Source organism: Lepidochelys kempii, chromosome 21 (genome assembly GCF_965140265.1).
Source record: "Lepidochelys kempii isolate rLepKem1 chromosome 21, rLepKem1.hap2, whole genome shotgun sequence".
Taxonomy (NCBI): Eukaryota; Metazoa; Chordata; order Testudines; family Cheloniidae; genus Lepidochelys; species Lepidochelys kempii.
In genome coordinates this window covers 2,894,498-2,921,947 of record NC_133276.1, presented here as the reverse complement: position 1 = coordinate 2,921,947, position 27,450 = coordinate 2,894,498, and the positions used below count along the sequence as shown (strand labels likewise).

Here is a 27,450-nt window from a genome sequence, read left to right as displayed (position 1 = left end):
GAAGACATGACTTTTGACTGCTTGTGATTGGCAATACTCTAGGTATAGAAAGGAAAATGCCACACGTTGGACCATTTCCACAGTGGTGGGGAAGACTGAGGGGGGCAAGGAACCTTCCCATCATATTGTTCAGCCCCTGTTAGTGCCAGGCAGAATCACAGCCCTTGCATGCTCTGGGCACAGAGGATTGTTGTGTTCCTGCTCTCCTTAGAGTAGAGCCCTGGTTCTGCTTGCCACTATTAGTCCTAAGCAGTAGAAATGAGCTGAGCCAGAGGAAACACATTGCACCCCATTGAGGGGTGGCTGGGGTTGCAAACCTGGAAGGTCTAGGATGCACCCTGTCTTCTGGGATCAAAATGTCGTCCTGTATCCTCCCGAGTGCAGGGCTGTGACTAAAATCTATCCCACAATTTAAGCAAGCATTTAGTTCATTTGTATGCACAATCACAGTAACCGTACATGCATACAACTAGTTAGGCATCTAAAAAATGTTCATGCAATTGCAGCAGTCTGGCCCTCTGGTAGTCAGGTAGTTTCTGGCTGATGCGCCTGTGCTTTGGGATGCTTGTGCAAGCTGAACATCAGCTCTGCATGCAAGATTCTTTTCCATCCTTAAAGACAAGTGACTTCAAGTCCCTAGGAAGTGCACTGTCCACTTATACACACAATCCATGGAGTGCAGTTTTCTAGTATGAAGTGGAATTTCTAAATGTGAATAAGGAAAAGAATCGGACTGTCTGTCTGTCCAGGAAGGCCACTGGACAATATACTACAAAATGTATTTCTCTTGGGTTTTTTGCTTAGAATTGAGCCAAACATTCAAAATAAGGGGCTTGCTTTGGCTGGTGATATATAGGCAGTGATCCAAGGATCATTCTCCTTGCTGCCTTATAATAAATGGTAGCAATATATGAATGGGCCTTATATCTTTAGATCCATTCTTTAGTTTAATTCCTTTCTTATGGAGGAGGATTATCCTACTGGGAACAGTGTGTGCTATTTATTTAGCAGTGCACAGAACCTTTTATAGTTCTAGTGCACGAAGAATAAATTTTAAAATCTATTACAAGTGGGGCCTTACTTACAGCTAGGTTACACTAATAGGTTGCACAGGCTGTATTTGGCATTCGCTACTGCTTTAAGTACTTACATTAAAGCTAAGTCGCCATTTTATTTCTTCTATTTAAAAAAAAATTTCCACCAGACTTGGTTTATGGGGAGAGGGAGGGAGCATTTTTAAAATCATTAGATCACTGTATGTCAAATATTTATAACTGCATCTACCATTTTTTCTTGATAAGGACATAGATGTTTTTTGGAAGCCTAAGAAAGCCCCCCCTCTCCAATATCAAAATGAAAAACAAAGGTCTGTTTATGCTGGTAGGTAGATACCCCTGTCAGTCTGGAGCTTAATTTTACCTATTCTGTAATTCAGTTCAAGTCCTTTTTCCTCATGTCTGGTTATACTAACATAGAGAAGATTTAAAAAAACACACACAAACCACTCGGGACACTTGGTAGCAAAGGAAATGGATACCTTTCCACCCGACGGTAAGCTGGGCAGAAGAGAGGGTGCACCCTTACCTCTAGGTACTTCCTGCTTTTATTTTATAGCTCCATCCCAGATCACCTATGCTATATGAAGGGAGCCTGGTCTCTCCTTGTTTATAACCCCTACCCAGCTTATATTTAAGGGAGCACTTTTATAGCTTCCCATGTTTCGGTATTGGAAACAAGGTGTGTCAGTTACTGAAAATGTGCTGACCTGGAAGTAATAGGTGAACATCCTCACCCCTCTGTTAAAAAGGCTTTACATGGCTGACACACAAGTAAGTGGAAGTCATCCCTGTGCAGGTCTACCCAGGACCTGTGCGCCACCCTCAAAATAGGGCTTAACTGGGAATTCAGTGGCACACTGACCATGGAAAAGCCCTCTGCACATAGGAAGGGGATGGTGGATCGAGGGTCTCCTGTGATGCTGAAGGAGAGGCCTGAGCTGGGGACATAGTGGCACAAGGAATCTCCTGTGATGATGCAAGACAGGAGTCTGCCAGAGGCAGATGGGAAAGATTTGGTGCTCTTGTGACTTTGCAGTGCAGATCTGAGGAGCAGCAGAGTACAATGGGTATTCTACATGAGCACTAGAGTGCAAGGCCGCTGTGGAATTAGCCTCCCAAGGGAAATGTGAATGTCCTGTCTCTTGGATCATTAAAAATGGATGGAACAAAGGGCCAAAGACAAATCTACTGTGGAGAAGAATCCTGCACTGGCTGATGGGCAAAGACTTCTCTGTCTCTCACTTCAATTATATAAACTGTTTGTAATATGCGAGGAGAATAGCAGGGCTGTTCTCATGCTCACTGAGATGGTCTGATATTCAGCAGCAAAAGAACATTCTTACTCGGCTGCTTTTTCATTTGCTCAGGGCAAATGCGTTTAATGTGTTTGTCTGTTTTGTAGGCAAAGCTCCACTCAGGCTTCACAAATGCTACCAGTGGCTGAAAGATAGCTCCTGAATGACTGACTGACAGAAACCCTGACATTGATTCTTATTACTGATACTGCTAAGAGATAGGGATTTTGTGTAATGAAGAGAGCTGAGGAGCAGTGTGATCTGAATGTTGTCACTGCAAAAAATAAGCAGGACTATCTTTCATTTATAGAATGCTTTTCCAGGTCACCTCTAAGGCAAAGTGTGTCAGCTATTTAACAGGACACAATAAACCATGTACACAACTCTCTCAGAAATATCAACCATTAGAAGTGCGGGGGAATTCAGTTCAGGAGAATCTAATTAATTACTCGAGTTGTTGCTTGCCCTGGACATCAGAGATTTCAAGCCTGCTTTCATGGAAGGATTGCACCTGTCAATACAAAAATTTTGCTTTTACAACTTAACCCATGCAGTAACTTAAAGTCCCTAGAAGTGATGCGCTTTGAATCGGCAGCACTTTGTCTGATGTACAGAAATACATTATAAGCACTGCCCAAGCTCTGGGCTCTTTGCAGCTGCAGGATCCCATTTCCCTAGCCCTGCCGGAGTGAGGTAAGCTCAGTTGCTGACTGAGGGAGACGGTTCTCCCGTGGCATCTGCCCTCCCTATACCTGGGATTCTCTGCCTCCTGCCATCATTTCATTTCCAAAGATCTGCACTGAAATTAAAAATGAACAAAACGGCACTTAGAATTCCAGGTGAAATCCTGGCAGTTAGCTAGAGCTTGGCGCAGACCATTAGCTTTAAATGATGCCTGGTCAGTTCCCTTTATGAATGCACCTTTTTGATATTGTTTATGCTATACAGGCTCCACAGACTTGGGCTTCCAAGTCTTCCCACCTACGTTGCTAGCCTCTTTAATCTCTCCTCATATGGGACCCGTTCCAAACCCCTAATCATTTTAGTTGCCCTTCTCTGAACCTTTTCTAATGCCAGCATATCTTTTTTGAGATGAGGGGACCACATCTGTACTCAGTATTCAAGATGTGGGCGCACCATGGATTTATATAAGGGCAATAAGATATTCTCTGTTTTATTCTCTACCCCTTTTTCAATGATTCCTAACATCCCGTTTGCTTTTTTGACTGCCGCCGCACACTGCATGGACGTCTTCAGAAAACTATCCACGATGACTCAAAGATCTTTCTCCTGATTAGTTGTAGCTAAATTAGCCCTCATCATATTGTATGTATAGTTGGGGTTATTTTTTCCAATGTGCATTACTTTACGTTTATCCACATTAAATTTCATTTGCCATTTTGTTGCCCAATCAAAAAGATCTCACAAAACTAAATGAAGTTCTTCACAGTCTGCTTTGGTTTTAACTATCTTGAGCAGTTTAGTATCTGCAAACTTTGCAAACTCACTGTTTACCCCTTCCTCCAGATCATTTATGAATAGGATTGGTCTTAAGACTGACCCTTGGGGAACATCACTAGTTACCCCTCTCCATTCTGAAAATTTACCATTTATTCCTACCCTTTGTTCCCTGTTTTTTAACCAGTTCTCAGTCTATGAAAAGATCTTCCCTCTTATCCCATGACAAGTTAACTTACGTAAGTCTTTGGTGGTAATGTATTTTTATATGCACAGCTTCTATAAAATTATAATTTCACTGCTTATTTGAGACCTGAAAAAGAAATGATAGAGAGAAGAGAATGAGAACAAACAACTCCATCCTTTGCATGCCTGAAGTCTACATAATTTTTTTTTTTTAAGGAACACTGTTCCCTGGGCAACTGATTATTGTGTCAACTGTGAATGGCTTTGCTCTGGATGGGATGCCATAACAAGTGTTTGTAGTACATCACTGGAAGCCCTGTGGGAGCTTGTCCAAATAATCTAGACACTGTCAATTCATGTATTTCCCATTCTGGTAAGGAGGATGGCATGGAATGAGGAATTGTAATGTCTGGATGTTTAAAATGGAGTGAAACTCTGCAAAAGAGCTCATTTATGCAGTATATTAATGTGCGCACACAGGCAAAAGTTTGTTGCATTTGTATCAATCTTTGGTATGGATTAGACTGGTGCCAGACATTAATCATCCTTAGCATTTACTTTAAAACAAGAATCCTGATCCTGCAGCCCTTGCTTACCCAGATAGTCCTGTTTGGGAATTGGAATTTCACTGTGGCACGGAAAGAAACACTTCTGTCCTTAGAGACTTTAATGCTTAAGTACCTCAGTTTCAGGTCTTATACCAGGTGACCCCTATGGCATTGCTGTTAACATTGTCCCAGAGAGAAGATGCTACCTGCTGGATCCCTAACACCACATATCACAGCAGCTACGTTCCTTGGAGGTGTCCCCTCCAAATAGCAATACAACCTAAAACTGCTTAGGCTGTGAGACCAAATAAGTTCCCAACACAGTGTGGGGGCGGGGTGCAAGCCAGATGTCAGCCTGGCAGAGAGTTGATGTAACACAAATTTGTAAGCGTTGCATCTTTTCAGATAGTGTACCACGGGTCCATAAGTGCAGACAGGAGAATGACCCCATTCTACTGGGAGTACAATGTGAGGAACCATGACTCCTCCCACCCTGTCTGCATTAATCAAATCCATCACTATGATGTACCTGCAAAGAGAATGTGAACATCTAGATTTTAATAACTACACAATAGCTGGAGAATCAAATGTTTCAGTTGACTAAGTACAGTAGTGGGCTGAAGATGAGTCTGAGGCTAGGACACTGTTAACTTTCCATTTAGAGGGTCTTCAGTGATTGTTGGTTTTTGGAATTGGGTAAAAGGGCTTTGTCAAAGTGTATAATGTTCCTTTTGTGGAAGGGGATCGGAAGGAGGGGTTTGCGATCACGCTAGGGGTGGGGGAAGTCCCTCTTCTCCAAAATGAGGATAAGCTGTTTCTCATGTAGGTTTTACAATTCTCTTGTGCAGTAAGTAGGGGGGAAAAACCAGGTCTATACTGGTCCATGGTCCTCTGCTGATAGACTTCCTGGCTTGAGCAGCATAGCTCTTCTGCTCTCTGTTTTTAAAAAGATGCTTTGTATGGTTGTACCTCTTGCCAATGTTCCCTATAAATGAAACAACTGAGCCTTACTTGGGTTGTTTTATAAAAAGGGAAACTTTGTATGAACTGAGAATGGGTTATGTTGGGGCTGAAATTCACTTCATCTGCATAAAGTTGGGTTAGTAACCAGGCTTTGTCTGGATGAAACATGAGAAGTTGGGGAAACAAAACCCACGCCCTTCCAGCCTGCTGCCAGGGAGCAAGTGTGAGCTGGAATACAGGGTTTGGCCCCACCATGCTATGTTTGTGAGGTGTTAAAGCACCATAATCTCAGATTGTTGCCCTCCAACTCCATCTTCTGTCAGGTTAGCATGGAGACACAACCCTTGTGTAACAACCCCATGCCACCATGTTGGTCAACGAGGAGTAAACCCAGGATTTTCATCACCAAGAACACAAGCCTCTACCACTTTTGTGACTCCGTTGTTGGCAGGTCATTGATGTAAAAGTTGAACAGGGTTGGAGAAAGCACAGAGCCCTGGGATAACCCACTGCTCTGTCATCTCCAAGCACTCCTCTTCTCCCCCATATGGACTCTGAACTGCCTATAGCAGAGGAACTGTTCAATGACACCTGTGACCCCAAGATAGCAGGACCTGTGTTACCTTCACAAGCAGGCCGGTGTGTCCTACTGTATCATACACTGCTGTTGGATGGATGAAAACAGCACCTGTTTTCAAGTTTCTCTGGAAGCCATTTTCAACAAATGTGGCCTCAGCGAAAGCCAACTTGGTCAGGATTCAAAATTCTCTGCACATCAGGTAATATGTGCTGCAGGACCAAGCACACCAGTACCTTGAAGCACACCAACAATGATATGGGACAATAGCTTGATGCTTGACTTGGGTCCTTTCCGGACTTAGGAGGCCAATGACTTTTGCGGTGTGCCGTATATTCGGTAGCCTGGCTTCACTGATGACCCCGGTGAAGAATTTCACAAGCCAAAGCTGAGCGGGGGGGAGGCACGTTTTTTCAGGAATTCTGGAGATACATTGTCATAGCCCACAGCTGTTCCATATGTGATGCTACCCAGTGTCTGTTCCAGCTCTGTTACAGTGAATGGTTCTGGGCAGCATCTGATCTGGTGTACACATTTAAATGCCTGCCATTCATTCCTCACTTGTCTTCACACCTGTTTGTCCAAAGGTGCTCTGGCCACCTGCAGTAGGTGTCCAGCTTCCTGGCTGGACGTCGCTGAGGGTCGGCAGAGTGCAGATGGCTGCAGTGCTGCTCCAAGCCGTCGGCGCAGACTCCAACACGTGCGGTTGGAGCAGGCAAAGCTCAGCCTCTCGGTCGTCTCCTCCCATCTGGCACGGCCAGCAGCGTCCAATGATTCGATCAGATAGTCAGCGACATCTGGGTCACCAGATGCCCCCTACTGCTCAAGCAAGGCAGCGCTCTCAGTGTTGAGACAGGGGATGTAGATTGGGCGGCAACCAAGCGGGATGGCTCTGCAGGCTGCTTTGTAGATACCATCACTTTTGTGGTGCTAGGTCTCATTTACTGAGAGATGCCGGGCTTGTATTGTCACCACACTCTCTTTTCCAGCACTTCCCGGTATGTTTCCCGGTCGGCCTTTTGGAAGTTCCACTGCTTCTTTTTGGGACTCTTGACAGCTGGGAGCTGTCGCCCGATATGGATCAGCGACGGTCTGTATTGGCTGTGTGGAAAGGTATCCAAGACTTGGCGTGTTGCTGGCTGAGGATGGCCAGGAACTGAACTGACCCAGCACAAGTCAGGAGAGTAGTCATGATCCCATCTAAAAGAATAGAACATGCCTTGCTGCTTAGCATCATGGATAAGGGCTAGGTATTTTCGAGATGCACAGTCTGCAGCTTGTTCACCGTTGGTGTCAACCTCCTTATACCCCCAGTTTGTGTGATGGTGGCTGAAACCTCCACTGTAGACGACTGGGTGTGGCTGTCTTGGTAGAACCTGTTGGCTCCAGCGAATGCTCGGAGGCTCGTAAACATTTGCCAGCCAGAAGCCACCCACCTGGATGATGTGTCAGAATTCAGTAGACATCAGCTGAATGTCATCTGCAATATCGGACCGAATGTATGTGGCTCGGCCGTGCTTCGAGTGTGCCACGTGGTACACCAGGTTGAAGCCGTTGATACTGTAACGCCTGGCGCTGGCAGTTGCCACGTGTCTCTCTTGCAAACAAATGATAGTATGCCGATTTTGAGCAAGAACACAGAATAAATCACACTTGGCAGCCAACAAACCCTCCATGTTGAGTTGTAACATGCGTAGAGCTGGACCAACGACATAGAGGTCACTGGGCTGCATGTTGGGGTTGTCAGTGATGATAGTGCCGGAACTCGCTGAGCTGGAAATCAGCTCACTGAAATCAGGATCACTAGCTTCCCTGACTGCTGTCGGATACTGGCAGGTGGCGTGACGACGCTGATCCATTGGCGCCTCCAGCCAATCGCCATAAAAACAGTCTCCAGTTTGTTCCATCTTCATCATGCCAGTGCAATCAGAGAACTGAATGTTTATCTGAATGGTCAGAAGCTGAAGCATGAAGTAGAATCAGTCTGTCTAGGTGTGACCTCAGATCGCACACTGAGTTACCATCCCCACCTGAAGACAGCAGCTAAAGTCAAGATGCACAACAATGTTCTTAGCAAACTGGCAAGTTTGTCATGGGGTGCTCGCGCTCCAACTTTGCAGACTTCAGCTCTTGCCACCTCTTATTTGGTGGCAGAGTACTGAGCACCAGTATGGAGCCGATCATTTCACACCAAACTGGTGGATCCGCAGTTGCGTACCGCCATGCTTATCTCCAGCACCCTGTGTCTGACTCCACTCCCATGGCTCCCAGTTCTGAGCAACATCACTCCTATCAGACAAGAGGTTGCCACTGGCAAGTTACTGGAGAAAGTACACACCAACCCAAGCCTGCCGCTGCACAATGATTTTATGTATTTTTTTAAACCACCAGCTGCACGTTTGCCATCATGTCGCCCATTACGGTCTCATCCGCCATGCCAGGATGATAGGGCGGAAACACTCTGAGAGGAATGGATCTGTTATCCCCAACCAGTCCCTCATCACCGACCCCACAATCTGCCCACCTGGTTTTGACTTGCCCAGTCACCAGTGATCCCTGTGGAACAGGTTCTGGACAGGGCGAGATCTCTGTTCAGCCAGCCAGTATCGCTGGGGCCTTCGTGACAGCTGCGGCACAACACAGACGTTGATGCACCTTGTCAATGAATGCCCGCTGACTAGGTCTAGCAGTGGCCTAGAAGAACTGCATCATGCCATTGTCTAGCCAAACAACGGCATCTTCAACTCTGCACACACTAAATAAATTAGGTTTCTGTGAAGTGTCAGTTACTCTCTCCAGAGATCTGTGAGGCTCTCTCTAGAATGCCCATAGTCTCTCTAGGAACTCTTTGGCTGAAAATATAACCACCTTTTCCAACTGAAACAAATCTCTTCCATGGGATGAAATAATTCTCCACGTTAGTGTGCGCTTGTTTCTGGGACCCTCCTGATGGCTGCTAACACAATGCAGCTTTGCGTCTGACATTTGAAACCTGGCCTATTCCATCATTAAAAACAGACCCAGAATGCTGCAGAAATTGCTCGTATCTGGTTAGCAGTGATAGCTTGAATGGTGCTGAACAAAGGCAGGAAATAACAATTAACATGAATGCAGGCTTTGCGGGGGCGGGGGGGGGAGAATGGTGACTTAGGATTCACCCCTGCACTGGCTTCATTTTCCTGTCCTTATGAGCATCCTCCACTATCTAAGTCCTATAAGCCTTTTTGATAGACTGATGAAAACATGGGATGTGAAGGCCTGTTAACACCTTACACTGCAGCTGTCATTCGTCTGTGACTAGGAAAAAATAACTCCCCATTATTTGCTTCCATTCTGTTGGTTGAGGGTGCTCCCTGCTCTTTCCTGCTTTCAGTCTGACAGCTAGGGGCTGGAATGTGGCTAATGCTCAAATGGCCGTGCAGGGTGGGAGTAAGGGACTTGTACCCCCTTTTGCGTAGCCTGTGGCTGGGTCAGGTAGCTCTTGTGCTTGGAGAGTGTACGGAGAGTTAGTTATGTCCTGCTCCCTCTCCACTGGGAGCGACACCCATGAAAGGGGATAGGAAAGCACAGGGAGTCATGGATCTTCCTTCTCCATGCCAGCCCACAAAGGAGTTTGCGGAAGGTGACCCTACGCCTTAATAGGCGTCTCAACTTGCTCTCCCTCCTGTGGAGCTTGGGATCACCAGGGTACAGACTGCTTCCTGAATCAAGCAGGACTACGACTAAATGCAACATTTTAGCCCTAAGTGGAGAGAGGGAGATGAACCCTGTGTCCTACAGATGCTGTTGCTGTGGTGATGAGAACATGGATCTTCCCAATAGAAAGCTAAGCAGCAAAACCTGATAACACCCTCTTCCCCCTGCATCACTTAAATAAACAACACGGTGATATCCTCAAAATAGTTTGTTCAAAACTAGTCTCCCATCAGCTCTACTGCAAAATTAAATGGAACCTTCCCTCTTGCTCAAAACTGCAGCTGGATGATCGACCCACTGATTGCAGCTGTATCTCACGAGCTTGGAGTCAGGCAGCCTGGCTCCAAACCATGTTCTGAAATAACATCATTAATTCTTTCTTCTGGTGACCTGAAAACAACAGAGCAGTTAACTTCCCCCTTGAAATAAAACCGCAATGCTCCATTTTCCAATTACCCAGCTGCAGCAAGGGTGGCAAACTTGCCTTTGTTTTGTCTTTCTCTCCATCATATTAACAAAGGTCACGTGCTCCATGAATCTCTTCTCTGTGAATTTGTTAAATAGATTCCAAATCCCTTCCCCAAATCAAAAAGGTCAAAGTAAAACCAGCCACCAACATCTGCTTCTTCATATATTAACCAAATGTAACTCCCCTCTGTTTGTACTGGGTACTTAGCTTGTGAGCGCTTGTCCCTGTGCTAATGTAGCATAACGTTTTATTGGTTCTATGTATGTTTGGTGTCTGAATATGTGAGCAACCCTTAGCTTCAACAAACGAACAGCACCACTGAGCATAATTCACTCCTACACCCTTCAGCAGCCTGGTGACCTCTAAAGACCCATATATAATGTAAAAGAACTGAAAAATAAGCAGAAAAACACTTTTTTTGGTTTTTGTTTTGTTTGGTGTTTTTGGCTTGCTCTTTCTGTGAACATTGGTGTGATTGGTGCTGCCCTGGGTGTGCAAAAATGTGATCTAGTTTTAAAAGAAAAAAAAAACCAAAAACACACCTAGATGGCCTTTAGCCATAGCCAATGTGACTACATAGCAAATGTTTCCAAATATGGGCATAATGCATTGGTTCCCAATTTCCCTTTTGACAATGTACAGAGCTTATTCCAGACTGAAAACACACAGCTTCACTTCTGTGGAGATCTATCCATTCTTTTCCCTACTTTATATCTCTCTAGTCTTGTTTGTTTGCTAGTCCCCTCTCTCCCCGTTCCCCCCCCCAGGAATACCCTGTGCTATGGGGTGCAATCTGTCTTAGGTAACAGAGTATAACACTTAAGTGTCCTCTAAGGTTGGGGCTTAAGAGCCACTATATATAGAGAGAGAGAGACACTATTGTACCCATTGGCTCTGGGCCTGATTCTGCCACCCTTCTTCAAGTTGAGTAGGACCATGGGCCATGCTTCTGCCAAAAAAAAAAAAAAAAAAAGCGAGTTGTCCCATTGAAGATAATAGGACTATGCAGATGCTAAGCATTAACCACGTGCATAAAGTACTTTTCTGGACAGAGGTTTCTTGCACTAGAGGTGCCATTGATTTCAATGGCACTCCTCAGACTGTGATGCAGAATCAGACCCTTTATTGCAAGTTGAGAGGCCATATGACTCTTAGAAATGCTTTGGGTTAAATAATTGTCTGGAGATATGTGAAGATCCCCCTGAGAATTATGTTTAAATGAGAGTGCAAGGGTGTATCTTACATGAGTATGGTTGCTGTGGGCCTGATCCAAAGCCCATTTAAATTAGTGAGAAAGCTCCCATTAATTTCAGTGGGCTTTGGTTCAGGCTGTGTTGGGAGCCATTTTTCACTCTGCCCTTTGCTCTTCAGCAACAGCTACTCTCATGAAAACTCTGGGATAGACACAGGCATCCAGACAAGCTCCAGAAGCCCTAATAAAAGGAGTACTTGTGGCACCTTAAAGACTAACAAATTTGTTAGTCTCCAAGGTGCCACAAGTACTCCTTTTCTTTTTGCGGATACGGACTAACACGGCTGTTACTCTGAAAGAAGCCCTAATGTGTACACACTGGGGTTGGCAACCTGGGATGCAGACCCTGGACTAGGCTTACCAGGCTGCTGACTGAAGCGGCCACCATGATACAGGAATTTGGTGTAGCTCAGTTTTCAGTGTGTGGCTGTGAGGCAGCAATACAGATGGTCCCACAGGTGGTAGAAGGAAGTACAGCTAGAAGACTGGGGGGGGGGGGGGGTTTGCAATACTTGGCTACCATCAGTGAAGCAGCAGTTAAATGTCTGAACAACCTAGATATCTAATTCTGATGCACCAGAAAGAAGGCTTTTATGAAAGTTCCCTGGGTTACTGCATGAGCTCCAAGAATGAGGAAAAATACCTAATCTTTAAATAAATGAACAGATGGGAAATGCAGAAAAAATCATTAGGTATTTTTACTTGGCAGGCAATGGATAATTCACTGAACTTCTGACAATCTTTTGTACTTTAAATTGGCAATATTAAACACAGGCAACTGGAACACAAGGGAGTGTCTGTCCTTGAGCTGTTATGACTTGTTTACAGAGACACTGATTATAAGATTATGTACTCTTCTATGCAATTTCTTGTAAGGGAGTCCATCTGTTCCATGGAGATTGTAGTGTCTTCAAGATGTTTGTCTCAGAAAGAAGTCGACGGTCACCACCTTTATGAAATCCGTTCTCCCCATTAGCATTGTTATTGTGCCACAGTATTTCAAGTAACGGAAACAATGTTTTTTTCAATTCAGTGTTGATCATCATTGTCTAGGCAGCATGTACGCTACACATCACCCCCCTTTCTGGCTGTAGCTTTCCAGAAATCTGCATCACATACACGTACTGTATAATATTTCTCTACAAGGATGGTGTAGAAGCAACTACGTGTTCAGCTCCGTTGTCTTCAAGTGATCACACCTGTGGAACTGCACTAAAGGCTGTGGGGCTGCACACACATATAAGTGAGGCATAATTTAGCCTGTTACTAATGGTGGTGAAGCATATCCGGAAAAAAGCTGCTCCATTTTTTTTCAGCTCCAGTTGTTTGCAGGGCTGGAAGTCCTATTCCTCCACCCCAGCTCTGCACCCCCAGCTGTCCCATTGCCATCCCAATGGAGCTGCAGTACCAGAGACTCCCCAGCTGACCTCATAACTCCCTTAAGGAGAAGGTTCCAGAGAAAATGTAATACAGTCTCTAATCTCTGCAAGACTGGGGGGGATGATGATCTGCCCTGCCCATCTCAACCCACTTTCTCAGGATAGGACCCAACCCTATAGAGAGCTCTCCCTAGGGTCCTGGGCCCCCAACCTTTCTATTTGGGAGGGATGAGATGTAAATATGGAGGGTCCTCTCTGCACATGGATATGGAGAATGATCTTGTCCATTTGTTATAGAACTGCATACTTTATCATTTTGTACAGTAATCTGATACTATAGTGAGAGGCTCCTTAGAAGTTAGAGATATAAAAATATTGCCGATTTTCTCTTAATACCTCAATACTTAAGCAAATGCTCTTCCCATGAATAATTCTATGGGATGCTCACATGAGTATGCACAGAAGGATTCTAACAATTAAGTTCAACATGTGTCTAGCATTTCATATTCCCACTGCCTTCAGCTCTTCTCTTGAAGATTATGTACTCTATCGGCATTTATTCCATCAGAGTTTATCCACTGGAAACACTGCAGTGAAGAGCTAGGAAGCAGAGTTAAAAAGGAAAATAAATGGCCTTTAAAAGGTGGGTCAGGGTTGATTTCACAGGCTCCTTATCGCCAGCAGCCTACAGATGCAGTGTGATACCGAACCCTCGGATATTCGGCAAGTCAAGATAATTGAAATGTACTGCACCCCCTTAGCATTCTGAGCACCAGAGGGAGAATGTAGAGAAAAAGGAGGAGGAGGAGAACGTGCATTTGCCCTAATGGCTAATTGACTGCATAGATCTCAGTGTAATTACAGTGGTACCATTCTCATGGCTACAGTTCAGTGTCTCTTTTCTCTGTATAAACCCCCCTTCTGAGGGAGTTTATAATTGGATGTGGAAACAAACACCTGAACTAAGACAGAGCCTGATCCTCGCTCACGCACCCCTCCCCTCCATCTGACACCACCGACTTTGGTGTCGTTCCTCGTTTACAGTGGTGTCTGAGGCCAGGAGCAGAGTCGACATCAGGAGGCATCTTGGCTTTTGTTGTAATGACCTTGGGAATGCCTGAACCCATCTGACTGTCTTTCTGAACCTATGGGAGGACAAAGAGGACTGAATAGATTTGGAGATGGGTCAGGGACCCAGTATCTGGAAGATACTAGCACAGCTAGTCTTGTGCCTGTTCTGTTCATGTGTAACAATAGGTAACTACAACAATGTAACAAGCTGAGCAGTTCTAATACATAAGCTGGATTTGTTATTGATACTGCTTTCCACTTACGTAGAGCTTTCCATGTACTTTACAAGGATATTTATACCCATTTTATAGAGGGCAAAGGGGAGCTAGGCCCGGATCCTCAAAGGTATTTAGGCTCCTAGGTTCCAATGTAATGGGAATTAGGAACCTTGCTATCTCTTTGAGGATCTGGGCCAGAGAGATTAATGCACTTGCTCAAGGTCACACAAATCAGGGACAGAACTGAATATCAAACCCAGGAGCCCTGGCTCCTAGCAAAGGGGTTGGCCCACTCTGCCTGGAGCTCTCCACTTCCAGTCATTCGCTTGCCCCATGCATTTCAAAGTCTAAGTATGGTTACCTTTCTTTCTTGAACTGCTCTCCACTTAAAACATGAAACACCTGTAGCTAACAGAGAAGAGAAAATGACTTTGCCCCACAGAAAGCAAATCTATTCCAAACGCCTGCACGTCTCACAAGATTCTGAACTTTCCATGCTCCTTTTAAAGTTAGTGTGAAAGAAACTGCTCTAACCTTAGCTAGAGCTGAGGAAAAGATGTGCTCTGAGCACATGGGGGACAGTGCTCTCAAGTGAAAGCCGGGGTGTGGAGTTTTGTCTTTGATGGTGACCAGGCGAAGGCAACTTCTATAAAAATAAGCATAAGGATTAACGTATTGTGATTAAGCAGCAACTGTTAGTAACAGACAAGGAGACCTGCTGTCTGTGCCATCAGAAAGGTCTTCACGCTCAGGAGCTGGGTATACCATGGCTATACAATTAGGATTGCCATGGCTATGACTAAAAAGAAATAAGGTGCATAAGAGTTAGTGTGGAACATTGATGGAAACCGGTGTTTGGAATCTGGACTCCTTCATTCTTTCCTGACTTTGCCTCCGCTTTACAAGGTGACTTCGGACAACTTAATTTCTTTGAAATGGGCATTTATTTCATTAATATAACCAGAAGAGGGGGCCCGTTCTGGTTGGCACTGTGTGAAGATAGAGTAAATGAGAATCTCTGCCCCAGACATTTTACCACTTATAACATTACTTGCCTGCCTTGGTGGAGCTGTGAGACTTAATTAATACTTGTAAAGTGCCTGAGGTCCTCTGACTAAAAGTTCTATTATACATCTTCACCTATCCTTCAGAAAGGGAGTGTATCCTTTATAGGAACTCAGTGTAATCCAATGGCTTTCACCCCGCGGGAGGAATTTTAAAGAGTCAAAAGAGTAAACACAAAGTATTATTCATATAGCTCAATAATTTACCACTCAAGACCATAAGCCATCCCTCTGCAATCTGCCTTTCATAGCTTATCATTGTTGTCTATTATGGAGGCTAATAGAACCTGCATTATATAGCCAGAGTCTGGAATCCAGATGGGTGAACCCTAATCCTTGGCATGAGAACTTTTCCATTTGAGATGGCTAAACCTCAAGGCCATTTCCTTTATCTTCACTTAGTGAAGATCTCCTGGCAAACGTTCCATTGTGAGAGAGGTTCTGGGGGGATCATCCACAAATGTTGGAGATACTCCAGGATCTAGGGCTCAGGAATATCTGCACAGAGGCCCTTTGTCTTGCCACTGGTCCTGTGCCCCTGGCAGCCCACTGCATCTCCTAGTACTTGACACAATAGTACCCGTGCTGCATTTATGCAGCTAATGGCTGCCCCAGGGCTCTGCTAAAGGGGAATCCCCATCATGCAGCAGGGACATAGAAACAATCCCAGGGTAGTGGGAGGGAATGATGAACGTCCCCACCCTACATCCACTCCCAAACCCCATGTCAACAGGAAGCCCTCCACAGGGTTCAGGAAAGGTGGGCAGTGATGCCACAGAGGAAGCCGGGCCAGCCTTTCCCTTGGGGAGATAGGGTCTGAGAGGCATGATCAGACCCAGAGGGAGATGGACAAAGCACTATTCCAAGATGGTGGCTAGACACACTTTGAAGCCTTGACTTATCCTTCCTTAAAGCCCTACAAGTGGCTGCATTTCTCTGCTTGGAGGCAGTGGGGTGGTTAATTCCAATGTAAATAGAGAAGTTTTGAAGTAGGTTGGGATTCTGCATTGTGAGCAGCAAGATATACATAAGAACGGCCATGCTAGGTCAGACCGATGGTCCATGTAGCCCAATATCCTGTCTTCTGACCGTGGCCTGTCCCAGATGCTTCAGAGGGAACAAACAGAACAGGGCAATTATCAAGAGATCTGTCATCCAGCCACATTTTATGCAGTTGGAGGCTTGGGACACAGCGCATTGAATTGTGTCCCTGACTATCCTGGCTGCTAATAAATTCATGGAGGATAGGTCTATCAATGGCTAATTCTTTTTCTGAACCCCATTATACTTTTGTCAGGGGATGTTCTGAAGGCCAAGAAGTTCCACAGGGTGACTCTGTGTTGTGTAAAGACCTAATTCCTTGTGTTAAGTTTAAAACCTGCTGCCTATTAATTTCATTAGGTGACCCTTCGTTCTTGTGTTATAGGTAAATAAGGCTTTTTCTCTACACCATTCATAGTTTCATAAGTCCTCTATCCTGTTCCCACCTAGTTGTTTGTCTATTTTCTAAAATGAATAGTCTAGCCCTTAATCTCTCCTCGTATGGAAGCTATTCTGTACCCGTCATCATTTTTCTTGCCCTTCTCTGTGTTTCCCTCCACACCCCCCCGCCCCCGCAGCAACCATTCTAATACATTTCTTTTGTGATGGGGCAACCAGAACTGCACGCAGTATTCTAGGTGTGGGCGTACCATGGATTTCTATAGCAGCGGTATTTTTCATCTTGTTCTCGATCCCTTTCCTAATGGTTCCAAACGTCGTTCGCTTCTTTGATGGCTGCTGCACATTGAGTGGATGTTTTCAGAGAACTGTCCACACTGACTCCAGGATCTCCTTTGTGAGTGGTAACAGCTAATTTAGACCCCATCATTATGCATGCATCGTTGGATTATATTTTCCAATGTTTTGCAATTATCAACATTGCATTTTGTTGCCAGTTTTGTGAGATACGTTTGTAACTCTTCAGTGAGCTTTGGATTTAACTATCTTGAGTAATTTTGTATCATTTGCAAACTTTGCTGCCTCCCTGTTTGCCCCTTTTTCTAGATCATTTATGAACGTGTTGAACACCACTGGTCCCAATACAAATCCTTAGGGGACCCCACTATCTCTCTCTCTCTCCACTGAGACCTGACCATTTATTTCTACCCTTTGTTTTCTAACTTTTAAGCAGTTGCCATTCCATGAGAAACCCTTCCCTTTTAATCCATGGCTGCTTACTTTGCTTAAGAGTCTTTGGTGGGGTACCTTGTCTCAAAGGCTTTCTGAAAGTTCAGATATGCTATATCCACTAGATCACCCTTGTCCACATGTTTGACACCCTCACAGAATTCTAATAGATTGATGAGGCATGATTTCCCTTTACAAAAACCAAGCTGACTCTTCCCCAACATATTGTGTTGATATTCTGTTCTTTACTATAGTTTCAATCAATTTGCCTGGTACTGAAATTAGGCTTGCCATCTGTACTTGCCAGGATAGTCTCTGGAGCCTTTAAAATTTTAAATCTTGTTAAAAGAGACTCAAACTACATGGGTTTTGTCAGGTTACTAGCTGCACTAAGATTGTATCAGCTGTGGAAATAGCCTTTCCTCTTTAGTTAAAAAAATGACTGGAATTGCCACAATTTTATTTGCTTTAATAAATGTTTCATACAAAGTAGTGAGGGGAGAAAATCTTGCATCCTTTTTCCCTTGGATAAGCTGCTTTTGAGATTTGGTTTAATTCACTTGTACTAAAGATATCTTGTTACTTGCATTTAACAATTTGCCACAACCGATCTCTCATAAAATGTATTCTACTTTCAATGGAGTTTCAAAGGCAAGTAAGATTTGGAGTTAATTGGCCATATTAAAAGAAGAACATTTGACACACAGTACACAATTGCAAAATTCACATCTGCTTTGTGCAGAATATAATAAGGCAGGTCTTGAAAGAATCAAACCTCAATTCCCTTCAGAAATGAAAAAATGAATCTGCATGCATATCAATCAGCAAAACAAAAAGGGGACATTTAATGTATAACTTATCTTATTTTTGAAATTTTGTCTCTGGTATCTATGCCAAAGTTAGGACAGACTTGCAATAATGTGCAGTATTTTAATGTGATTTCAGTCCTTTGCCAATGACCAAAAAAAAAAAAGTCATTAAGGGAGGCTAAAATTGGAAGCCAAAACTTAAAGCAATAAATGTACAGAAAGCTCTATAGAAGAGAAATGCACAAAACTTCCTGGTAGTTTGATGGAGTTATTTATACTGGAGTTATTCACCTGGAGATACTGATGATATAAGCTCTGTGCTGCAAGACATCAGTGATGACAGGAAAGTCATTACAGTAACCAACAGGAGCCAGTCAGAAATTTGGCAAACACACAAATAACCTGTTTTGGCTGAAGTGCATTCTTTAAATGCTTATTTTTTGTTGATCCTATTTCAGCATTCTTTATAATTACTCAGGAGCATTCAGAAAGATTAGACTTGGACACTTGTAAAAAGAGAGTTTCCAATATAGATAATGATCATGCTGATAAGTTCTGTGAACAATGGGCCAAACACAGGTAAGGCATCATAATATACTTGGCTCCTGCACTGCAATTTTCATCTGTAAACCTCAGTGCTTTACAGAGGCATGTATCATTATCACTGTATTCCGGATGGTGAAATCAAGGCATAGAGCAATGAAGTGATTGGCAATGTCATTGCCAGAACTGGGAATAGAACTTGGGTCTCCTGAATCCTGCAGAAGCACCCTAACCACTGGATTATGCTGCCTCCTGGCAGTCATGGTGGTGGATCTCCATTAGTTTCACTTGGCTGAATTCTGCCTCGTATAGAGAAGAAGAAGAATGATCCAGCAGTTAGGGTGGAAGGCAAAGATTAAGGTTCAGTTCTCTCCTTTACCACAGACTTCTTGTGTGATCTTGGGCAAGTCATTTACTATTCCCATGCTTCATGCTAACAGAATTTCTCTACCTCACAGGGGTCTTGGGAGGATAAGTACATTTAAGATCACGAGATGCTCACATATCATGTTTCAGAGTAGCAGCCGTGTTAGTCTGTATTCGCAAAAAGAAAAGGAGTACTTGTGGCACCTTAGAGACTAACCAATTTATTTGAGCATAAGCTTTCGTGAGCTACAGCTCACTTCATCGGATGCATACTGTATGAATGCATCCGATGCAGTGAGCTGTAGCTCACGAAAGTTGATGCTCAGATAAATGGGTTAGTCTCTAAGGTGTCGCATATCATGGTACCGCAGGGCAGAGGAGTACCTTAGATGGCTTGCTGTCGCATGTTACACTTGCACTACTCTCCACTAAAGGACAAAAATGCTACATAAAGCTTCTATCCAGAGAAGTCAGTGTTTTATTTCAAACAGCTGGATCTGCGTTGTGACTTGAGTTGAGTTAGTGGCTTACTTGTTAATGGAAAACAAAACCCAGCACAAAGATTGGTGTCAGCCCCAACAGCTTACAATCCCGTTGTTAGTGGACATGAGTTCCTATCGCAAAACCTACCAGTATAACTGACACAATCTGGTCCCCAAGTTGGCGGTCTCAGAGAGATCATGAACTCATTGGCTCCAGAAACTTTTTATATGGCTCCTCTTGGTCTGGGCTGAGGCTCATTTGACATGAAGGAGGCCTGCCATCTTTATTGGAAGCCAAATAAAGCCAGTTTCAGGGCAAGATTCTGACCTGAGTTATACTGGGTCAAATCAGGAGTAACTCCACTGACTTCCGCTAGCTCAGAATTGCCCTTAACATGTAAACACAGATTTTCTTGCCAATTTGGTAACGGAACAGTTTTAACACTTGACCTTTTAAGCCAGGTGCTAATAACGGAGTGACATTTAGAAGATAGAAGGTCATTAAAGATTTATTTCATGTAGAAAAGAGAAATTGACATGCAGGGGATGCAGTTCCATGTTTCTCAGTTTTACACTTTTGGGAAAGCTCCCAGTTAAGACATGGGCAAAAGTTAAAGGGTGCTACATCTTTGCATAGCAGCCACATTGTGCCAACTTAACTGAGCTGGTGCAAATTACCTGCAAATTAATTACATGCCCTACCTGTTTCCGCACAGCAAATCACTCCAGCACCACAGGGCCCTTTTCAAACACAGAACTGAGCCCTGCCACCTTTGTTCCACAAGGAGCAGTCAAGGCGGGCTGGAGGAGATGTGGAGCTATAGCTTGGCTGGACTCGACCCTCTGATTCTGCACCTCTGTGATGACCCATTGCAACAGAGGTGCAAGTGAGGGCCTCCCTGAAGGCTAGGGTTGCCACGTCTCCACGTTTTGCCAGGATTGTCTCTCTTTTTGAGATAGCTGGACTGGAAAATCAGTAAAGGTGCTCAGTACACTCTGCCAGCTGCCCAGTTCTATGGGCTCAGGATTGTCCCAGTTGTTTTGTGCCTCAGAAGGGGCAATGCCACTGAGGTCTATCCCAGTCTGTGTTGAGTGATAACCCTTAAGACACTTGCAAGCTGTCTCTTCTCTGTCCTTGACCCATGGAGTTTGCTCAAGTATAAAATGAATAAGGACCTAGGCATCTGGCCCAGTATGAATATTTCTTTCTAGACTGGCTTGATAAATAACTTGAAATGTCACCTGCTGGGAGGATGTGGGGAAAATGGAATATCTAGGGCACTTTGTTTATGACCCTGATGGTGACCCCTTCTCATGAGATTAGGAGAAGCAGGAAATTGTGGGGTAAAGTGAAGCAATTCCAAGATGGTGGTTTTTTTGTGTTTTGTAATTTTTTTAAAAAAATTTTTAACAGCAAATGAATCAAATTTCCAAAGGAACTTTTTTCAGCCTAACGATACAAGGGTAATGTGCTTTCCCTCACTAGTCATTTCCCTCACTTGTGAGAGATCAGAGATCCCTTTCTTCTGAAATTCCATTTCGGACTCTGTCCCTCAAAAAACACTGGCTTCTATTAAGAGTGGTTAACTTTTTTTTTTGAGGGAAAAATAACTCCATCTTCAGAACCACCACCTTTTAAAATGCTGTGAAAAGGGAAAATAAAAATAAAGTATAGGATGGTGCAGTATTAGCAGAAGCAGTGTAGTGGCTCCTTCCCTGGTATGCATGTGAACTTTCATTTTGAGACACTGCCTGAACCAATGCCAGTTAGAGTACCCAGAGAAAGAGGCTTCAGTCAAACATTTTGTTTGAGGGGAATTTTCCTTTTTTCGACCGCTCAAAACCTTCCTGAAGATTCAAGGGCAGGTAGATAGCCATACTGCATATATTTAAATTACTGGGTCTCACTATATTTATTAATATTGGCTTAGCAAAAAAGCCTCGTCCTGCTTTCACTTAAACCAATGTAAATCAAGACTCAACTGCTAATAAAGGGGTTATGCCAGCATGAGAAGCAAATCATGCTTGGTACTGTGAAGATTAAACTGGTAGAAATCTTGCCTATAGTGAGAGTTCTGCATGCTGTGCGACTTCCCATCTTATGTTCCTATTTTTCTGTTTTTTCAGTCTGTTGGGTTTTTTTATCAAGTCTCGTTTTTGAAGATCTGGTCAGAAAATGGAATTTCTGTTTGGTGGGAAATTTGGGTGTTTCAAAACTTCCTTGTTCCAACCTAGACTGAAACACGAAATTTCAAAATTTTTCATGGCATGAAAATTCTGAAACGCAGATTTGGCACAATCGGCTCACTTCATTTCAATAAAGTTGAAGTATTATAATAAATACAATTTTATAAGTGAAGAAAATGAAAATATTTTGATATAAAAGTCAAAATAAAATGAATCAAAACAATTAAGTTGAAACACAATGTTTTTACCTTACAGAAATTAAATATTTTGACACTCTCAGAATAAAATGAACTAAACTTGTTTTGACTTTTTTTCATATTAAAAAAAAAAAATCACATCAGAATCAGTGTGTTCCCACAGCATCTTGCAGTTTCAACAAAACTGTTTGCAAAGGAAACTGCTTTCATTTTTTAATTCCAGCCAGCTGTACTTCTTCTTCCTTCAGGCCTCTTGTGTCCCTGGTCACTTAACTGAATGTACTCCTGCCAAACATCAACAGATCAATCGACTTAGAAAGGGCAGTTTGCTCACTCCTTTGCTTTTCCACCAAAGTGAATTTGGCCCTGGTGAAAGGTGTTGGGTGGATTGCCCTGAACATCCCCCCATTTCTTGTGCAGTAGCAGCACAAGTCTTCTGCCACTGAATGCGTCCCAGCCTAGGAGCTATTGCAGCGGCGGTGTTCATGCAGGACGAGCACAGGGGTTCAGTGTCTGTCTCTTCGCAATACTAGTTCTGCAAGTGAAAACATGTCTTTGTATTGTAGACCTCAGTCAGGGATTTGAATTTCCAGCCAGGATATCCTGCAGTCAGATCTTGGTAGAAAACTTGGCTGATGATGCATGAGGCAGAATACGGTACAGTTCACTCTGACAGGTGCAAAGCTTCTCTGTGTCAGTAAAGCCAGAAGGTAGCACGTCAAACACTCACATGGCCTGATTTTTTTTCCTTTCAATTACTCTAGTGTAAATCAGGCGTAACTTCACGAAGCGAATGGAAACTGGTGTAAGCAAGAGGAGAAATGGGCCACGAAGGCACAGACTCCGCGTAAAGGACCCTTTCTTATAATTGTGAGATGGTGGGTGAAGTAATATCTTGTATTGGACCAACGTCTGTTGACGAGAGAAATGAGCTTTTCAGGTTAGTTCATTTTTCTGACTACAACCAGCACTTTCAGAATAGTGAATCATTAGTCGGTGTATCCCTGGTGGAGGAAATGGCGTTGGAAGAATTCTAAACCAGACCAGAAATAGTACCTCAGAGTCCATTACATCTCATTGGCTTAATGTCTCCCACTGACTGATGCTTCTCTTTTTTGACTTAGTAGCTAATTCTATGTCCTTAGTACAATCCTGAATAATGCCTTGTTTTGGTTGCCTCAGTCCTGCAAGGAACCTCCACAGGTCATTTGGATGTCCCTGGATGATTCATGGTTTAGCATAGAGGCTCTTCAATGCTTTGCACAATTGACTTGTAGGAAGAAATGCAAATCCTTCTGCCACTAAGTGACCATTGCAATAGACATGATTGGCTCCTAATGCGCTGGAGCACACATCCTTCATTGAGAGAAACTAATGGCAAGTCTCGCAAAATTAACACTCACATCAAAACCCACAATTATAAACAATGACTATGCAGCTTGTTGGAACGGAAAAGATGCTCTTTGCTTGCTCCTGATTGATAGCAAACAACTCATGGGTCAGAAAGACTTCATCTTATAAAATAGCATGATGGGGGTGTATTGCTGACAACACAAGCCCACGGACACACCGACAGCAGATGCATATCCAATTGCTCTGATGGTGGGGCTCGGGTTCTCATGGGTTCTCTTTCCAGCTCTGCTGCTAACTGTGTAGGTTTTTTTGTTTTTGTTTTTTGTTTATCCAGACAAATAATGCAGTCACTTCATTCTTCCCTAGCAAAAACATACTACGAAACTTAAACAAATGTTGCCACAATAGTCTGGATAAGCGGCAGTGTTTTGAACCCTTTATCCAGAATACTCGAGTGAATTGTATGGGGCTCTGCGACCTTGTGTGGATATAATAAAATCCTTCTTTACTTCACGTGGGTTATTGTCTTAAAGAAATGGACAGGACAGGAGAGGGGAGAGGATAGCTGCCCAATGAAAGCCAAAGGGAGTTGGTGCATACACACTTGTGCCTTTGAGGAAAATCTCAGTCATTGCAAAGTGCTTTGAGATCCCTGGATAAAAGATGCATAGCACTGCAGAGTTTGTTCCATGTTTTATTTATTTAATGTCCAGAATACAGCTGCAAGGAGCACTACTGAAAGCTGGACTCAAGCAACCTGCAGTAGTTAAACTGACCAGAATTCATTTGAGACATTTCCCACCTTGACTATAGGGCAGGGGCGGGCAAACTTTTTGGCCTGAGGGCCGCATCTGGTTTCTGAAATTGTATGGAGGACCAGTTAGGGGTGGCTGTGCCTCCCCAAACAGTCAGGCATGGCCTGGCCCCTGACCCCTATCTGACCACCTCCACCCCTAACTGCCCCCCATTGTTCCTGACTGCCCTCCCGGACCCCTCCCCATTCAACCCCCACCCCCTGTTCCCTGCCCTATGACTGCCCCAATCCCTATCCACGCCCCTGGCCCCTGACCAGCCCCCGAACTCTCCTGCCCTCTATCCAACACCCCGCCCGCTCCCTGCCCCTTACCGCACTGCCTGGAGCACCAGTGGCTGGCAGCGCTGCAGCTGCGAGCACCAGGACAGGCAGCCGCACCACACAGGACAGAGCAGCGGCTCAGGCCAGACTCTGCAGCCCTGGTGACGCAGTGAGCTGAGGCTGCAGGGAGAGGAGGAACAGCGGGGGAGGGGCCAGGGGCTAGCCTCTAGGGCCAGGAGCTCAGGGGTCGGGCAGGACGGTCCCGCGGGCCGTAGTTTGCCCACCCCTGCTATAGGGCAACATCTGCTTGAAGGCAAACAGTGTAGTGTGCTTACTATCTATATTTAAAGTGCTGCTTACCCTGTATAACAAGCTTCCTCTAGACTAGGGAAAGCTTTAAGAACAACAGAGCTCCCTGCAGACGTTCAGCCTGGAATCAGGAACTGCTCTCATACACCCCACTGTAAGTCATCTAGGAAAGGAAAATGAGAAGGGGAAATAGCTCCCCTCCAGCCAACACAAAGCAGGGAACAGGGGAGATAGTCCCTTAAAGCAAATACTTTGCTGCCTTTTTACTGTTCTTTCTCAATAACTGGTTTTTTTTTCTTGCACACTCTTTGAATTACTTCACTGCATTATGAAATCGATAAATGCACTTTTATTAATACATTATGCTCATCAGGAATAAAAACTTAACTAGCATTAGTATATTAAATCACCAAGGTGTCAGTTGTTAGTACTGCTAACTGACACTTAATAAAATTCTGATATCTAATTTACTGTGCACCTCGTATGCATAGTATTTAACAATACATTATTTTCTTTCAGTTTTAAGCTAGTTACTGGGAAACACAAATTCTAATATCTTTAGTAAATCACTCTTTTGACTAATCAGCTAATGGGTTAATACCTAATTACAGCTCATTAGAAAATGATACATTGATGTACAATTCCCTGATTTTCTTATTGGAAAGAAAGTAGGTTACACAGTTAATGACTTGGTGCACTAAGCTACACTGACTTTGTCATAACTGCTAAGCTCTCTTTAAAATGAGTTAATTAAGATATTACACCCACTTCAGTATTACTGTAATTACAGAGCTAAGTTCTCCATTCCTTGATCACAGTGATGGCTTACTCCATAAGCGTTTCTATTGGTTTCCACGGGACTTCTCACAATGTAAACTCCAAGCTCTCAAGAGACAGAGCAGCAGAATCTAGCCCATAATGAATTAACAAATTCTTAAGACTGGTTTGTGAAACCCTGACTCACACCAGCTAGGACCCTATTCCATCTGAAGCCCTAATAAAGTGAAAGGGATGAGTGTACAGTAGAACCTCAGAGTTACAAACACCTTGGGAATGGTGTTCATAACTCTGAAGTGTTAATAACTCTGAACAAAACATTATGGTTGTGTTCTTTTCAAATGTTTACAACTGAACAGTGACTTAAAACCGCTTTGAAACTTTGCTATGCAGAAGAAAAATGCTGCTTTCCCTTTATTTTTAGTAGCTTACATTTTTAACATGGTATTGTACTGTATTTGCTTTTTTTGTGTCTGCTGCCACCTGATTGTGTACTTCCGGCTCCAAATGAGGCGTGTGATTGACTGGTCAGTTTGTAAACATGGTGTTTGTAACAGAGGTTCTGCTGTATTAAAAGTGGCCCGGATTAGTTACTTTTGCCAAAAAAATAAAATAATGGCAACAAAATTCTGGTCTCAGACCTTTATACAGCCCCAGCTAATTCAGTGGGGTCATCTGGGTGTAGCCGAAGCTGTGGCAGAGGCAGGATGGCCTTGTGCATAAGGTCCTAGTGAGGAACTCAAGATCTGAGTTCCAACCCTGGCTGTACCACAGACTCTCTGGGTAAGTCACTTGTCTCCCCAGCAGTTCCCCATCTGTAAATTGAGGAGAATACTCTCCTAGCTCAGGGGAGTTGGGATGGTTGATAGTGCATGTGAGGTGCTCAGATGCTATAGTGATGAGAGCCATGGAAATGCTTGTAATTTAAAAAATATATAAACAATCCACCAAGTGAATTTAGAGCAGGGGAAGGGTGCCCAGGATCTCAAGTATTTGCTTTATTCACAGAAAATGGGCAACAAAAGCTAACCCATCACGCTTCCAGTGTGTTTTTAACAAGGACCACTTACGAAGGCTTGTTTACACGGTCCTCAATGTACACTGAGGAAATGTGATTTCTAAATGTCTCTCGTGTTGCACATTAACTGGTCCACGTAGACCCTGCTGGTGCACACTAAGCACCTAGTGTGCCTTTTCGTAGTAGTATTTGAAAGTGTGCATTGCTACTCTGTGTGGCCATGACCTCAGGATCCTTAGTGGTTTGTTCCTTGTCCTCTGTGCTGAGAACGTGACCCTCAGCTGTAGGGCAGATAAGTGCCAGTGTGGATTTTTTTATTTTAATTCTTTAATAACAAGAACAAGGGACCAGGTCCTCAGCAGGTGTAAATCAGTGTAGCTTCAGTATATGGCTCAGTTATTCCTTTTAGTGACACATTTTCTAAGGCCAAAATTTAAGAACAGAATTGCATGCATGCTTACTGTATTGCATGTGTCTAAATACCCAGTTCCAACTGCAAAAATTGTGTGCTTATTCATAGTAAATGCACATGAAAATGTAAGCACAAAAATGCTCAAGTATTTTTCCATGCAAAAGTGGGGCCCCTTCTGTATCCAAGGGGAACACACAAGTAGCATAAAAAAAATGCTCCTATGAATAGTTGACAAACTGTGTTGATGTAAGTTAACAAAGACATTTAAAAAGTTGGCAAAGCTCTTCAACCTGAGCAGCTTATTTTAGAACATTTCACTAAATAAGGCATTCCTCAGGCTGTGTAGAGATTAGAACACAATATAACTCAGGTAGAAAAATAGTGATGCACGGATTTAATTCAATAGCACTAAAAAGCTAAATCACAACTTTCTATCTGGAGCCTTGCTATAGTACTGCTTATCAACACAACTTCAAAGAAAGCTTCATTTATATAGGAGCAAGTTATCCACTTAAGTAA

At 43.7% G+C, this 27,450-nt stretch overlaps 1 protein-coding gene and 1 long non-coding RNA gene across 2 annotated transcripts in view; one reads left to right on the top strand and one right to left on the bottom strand.

The window, feature by feature from the left end:
* Nucleotides 1–23,953, top strand: part of LOC140901422 (uncharacterized) — a 103,067-nt gene extending 79,114 nt beyond the window's left edge. Inside the window, exon 6 of the long non-coding RNA XR_012155847.1 lies at nucleotides 22,752–23,953. This is a non-coding gene — a long non-coding RNA (uncharacterized lncRNA). The remainder of the gene's footprint in view (nucleotides 1–22,751) is intronic.
* KCND3 (potassium voltage-gated channel subfamily D member 3) overlaps nucleotides 1–27,450 on the bottom strand; it is a 416,732-nt gene that overhangs the window by 310,733 nt on the left and 78,549 nt on the right. The gene's annotated exons all lie outside the window — the stretch shown is intronic.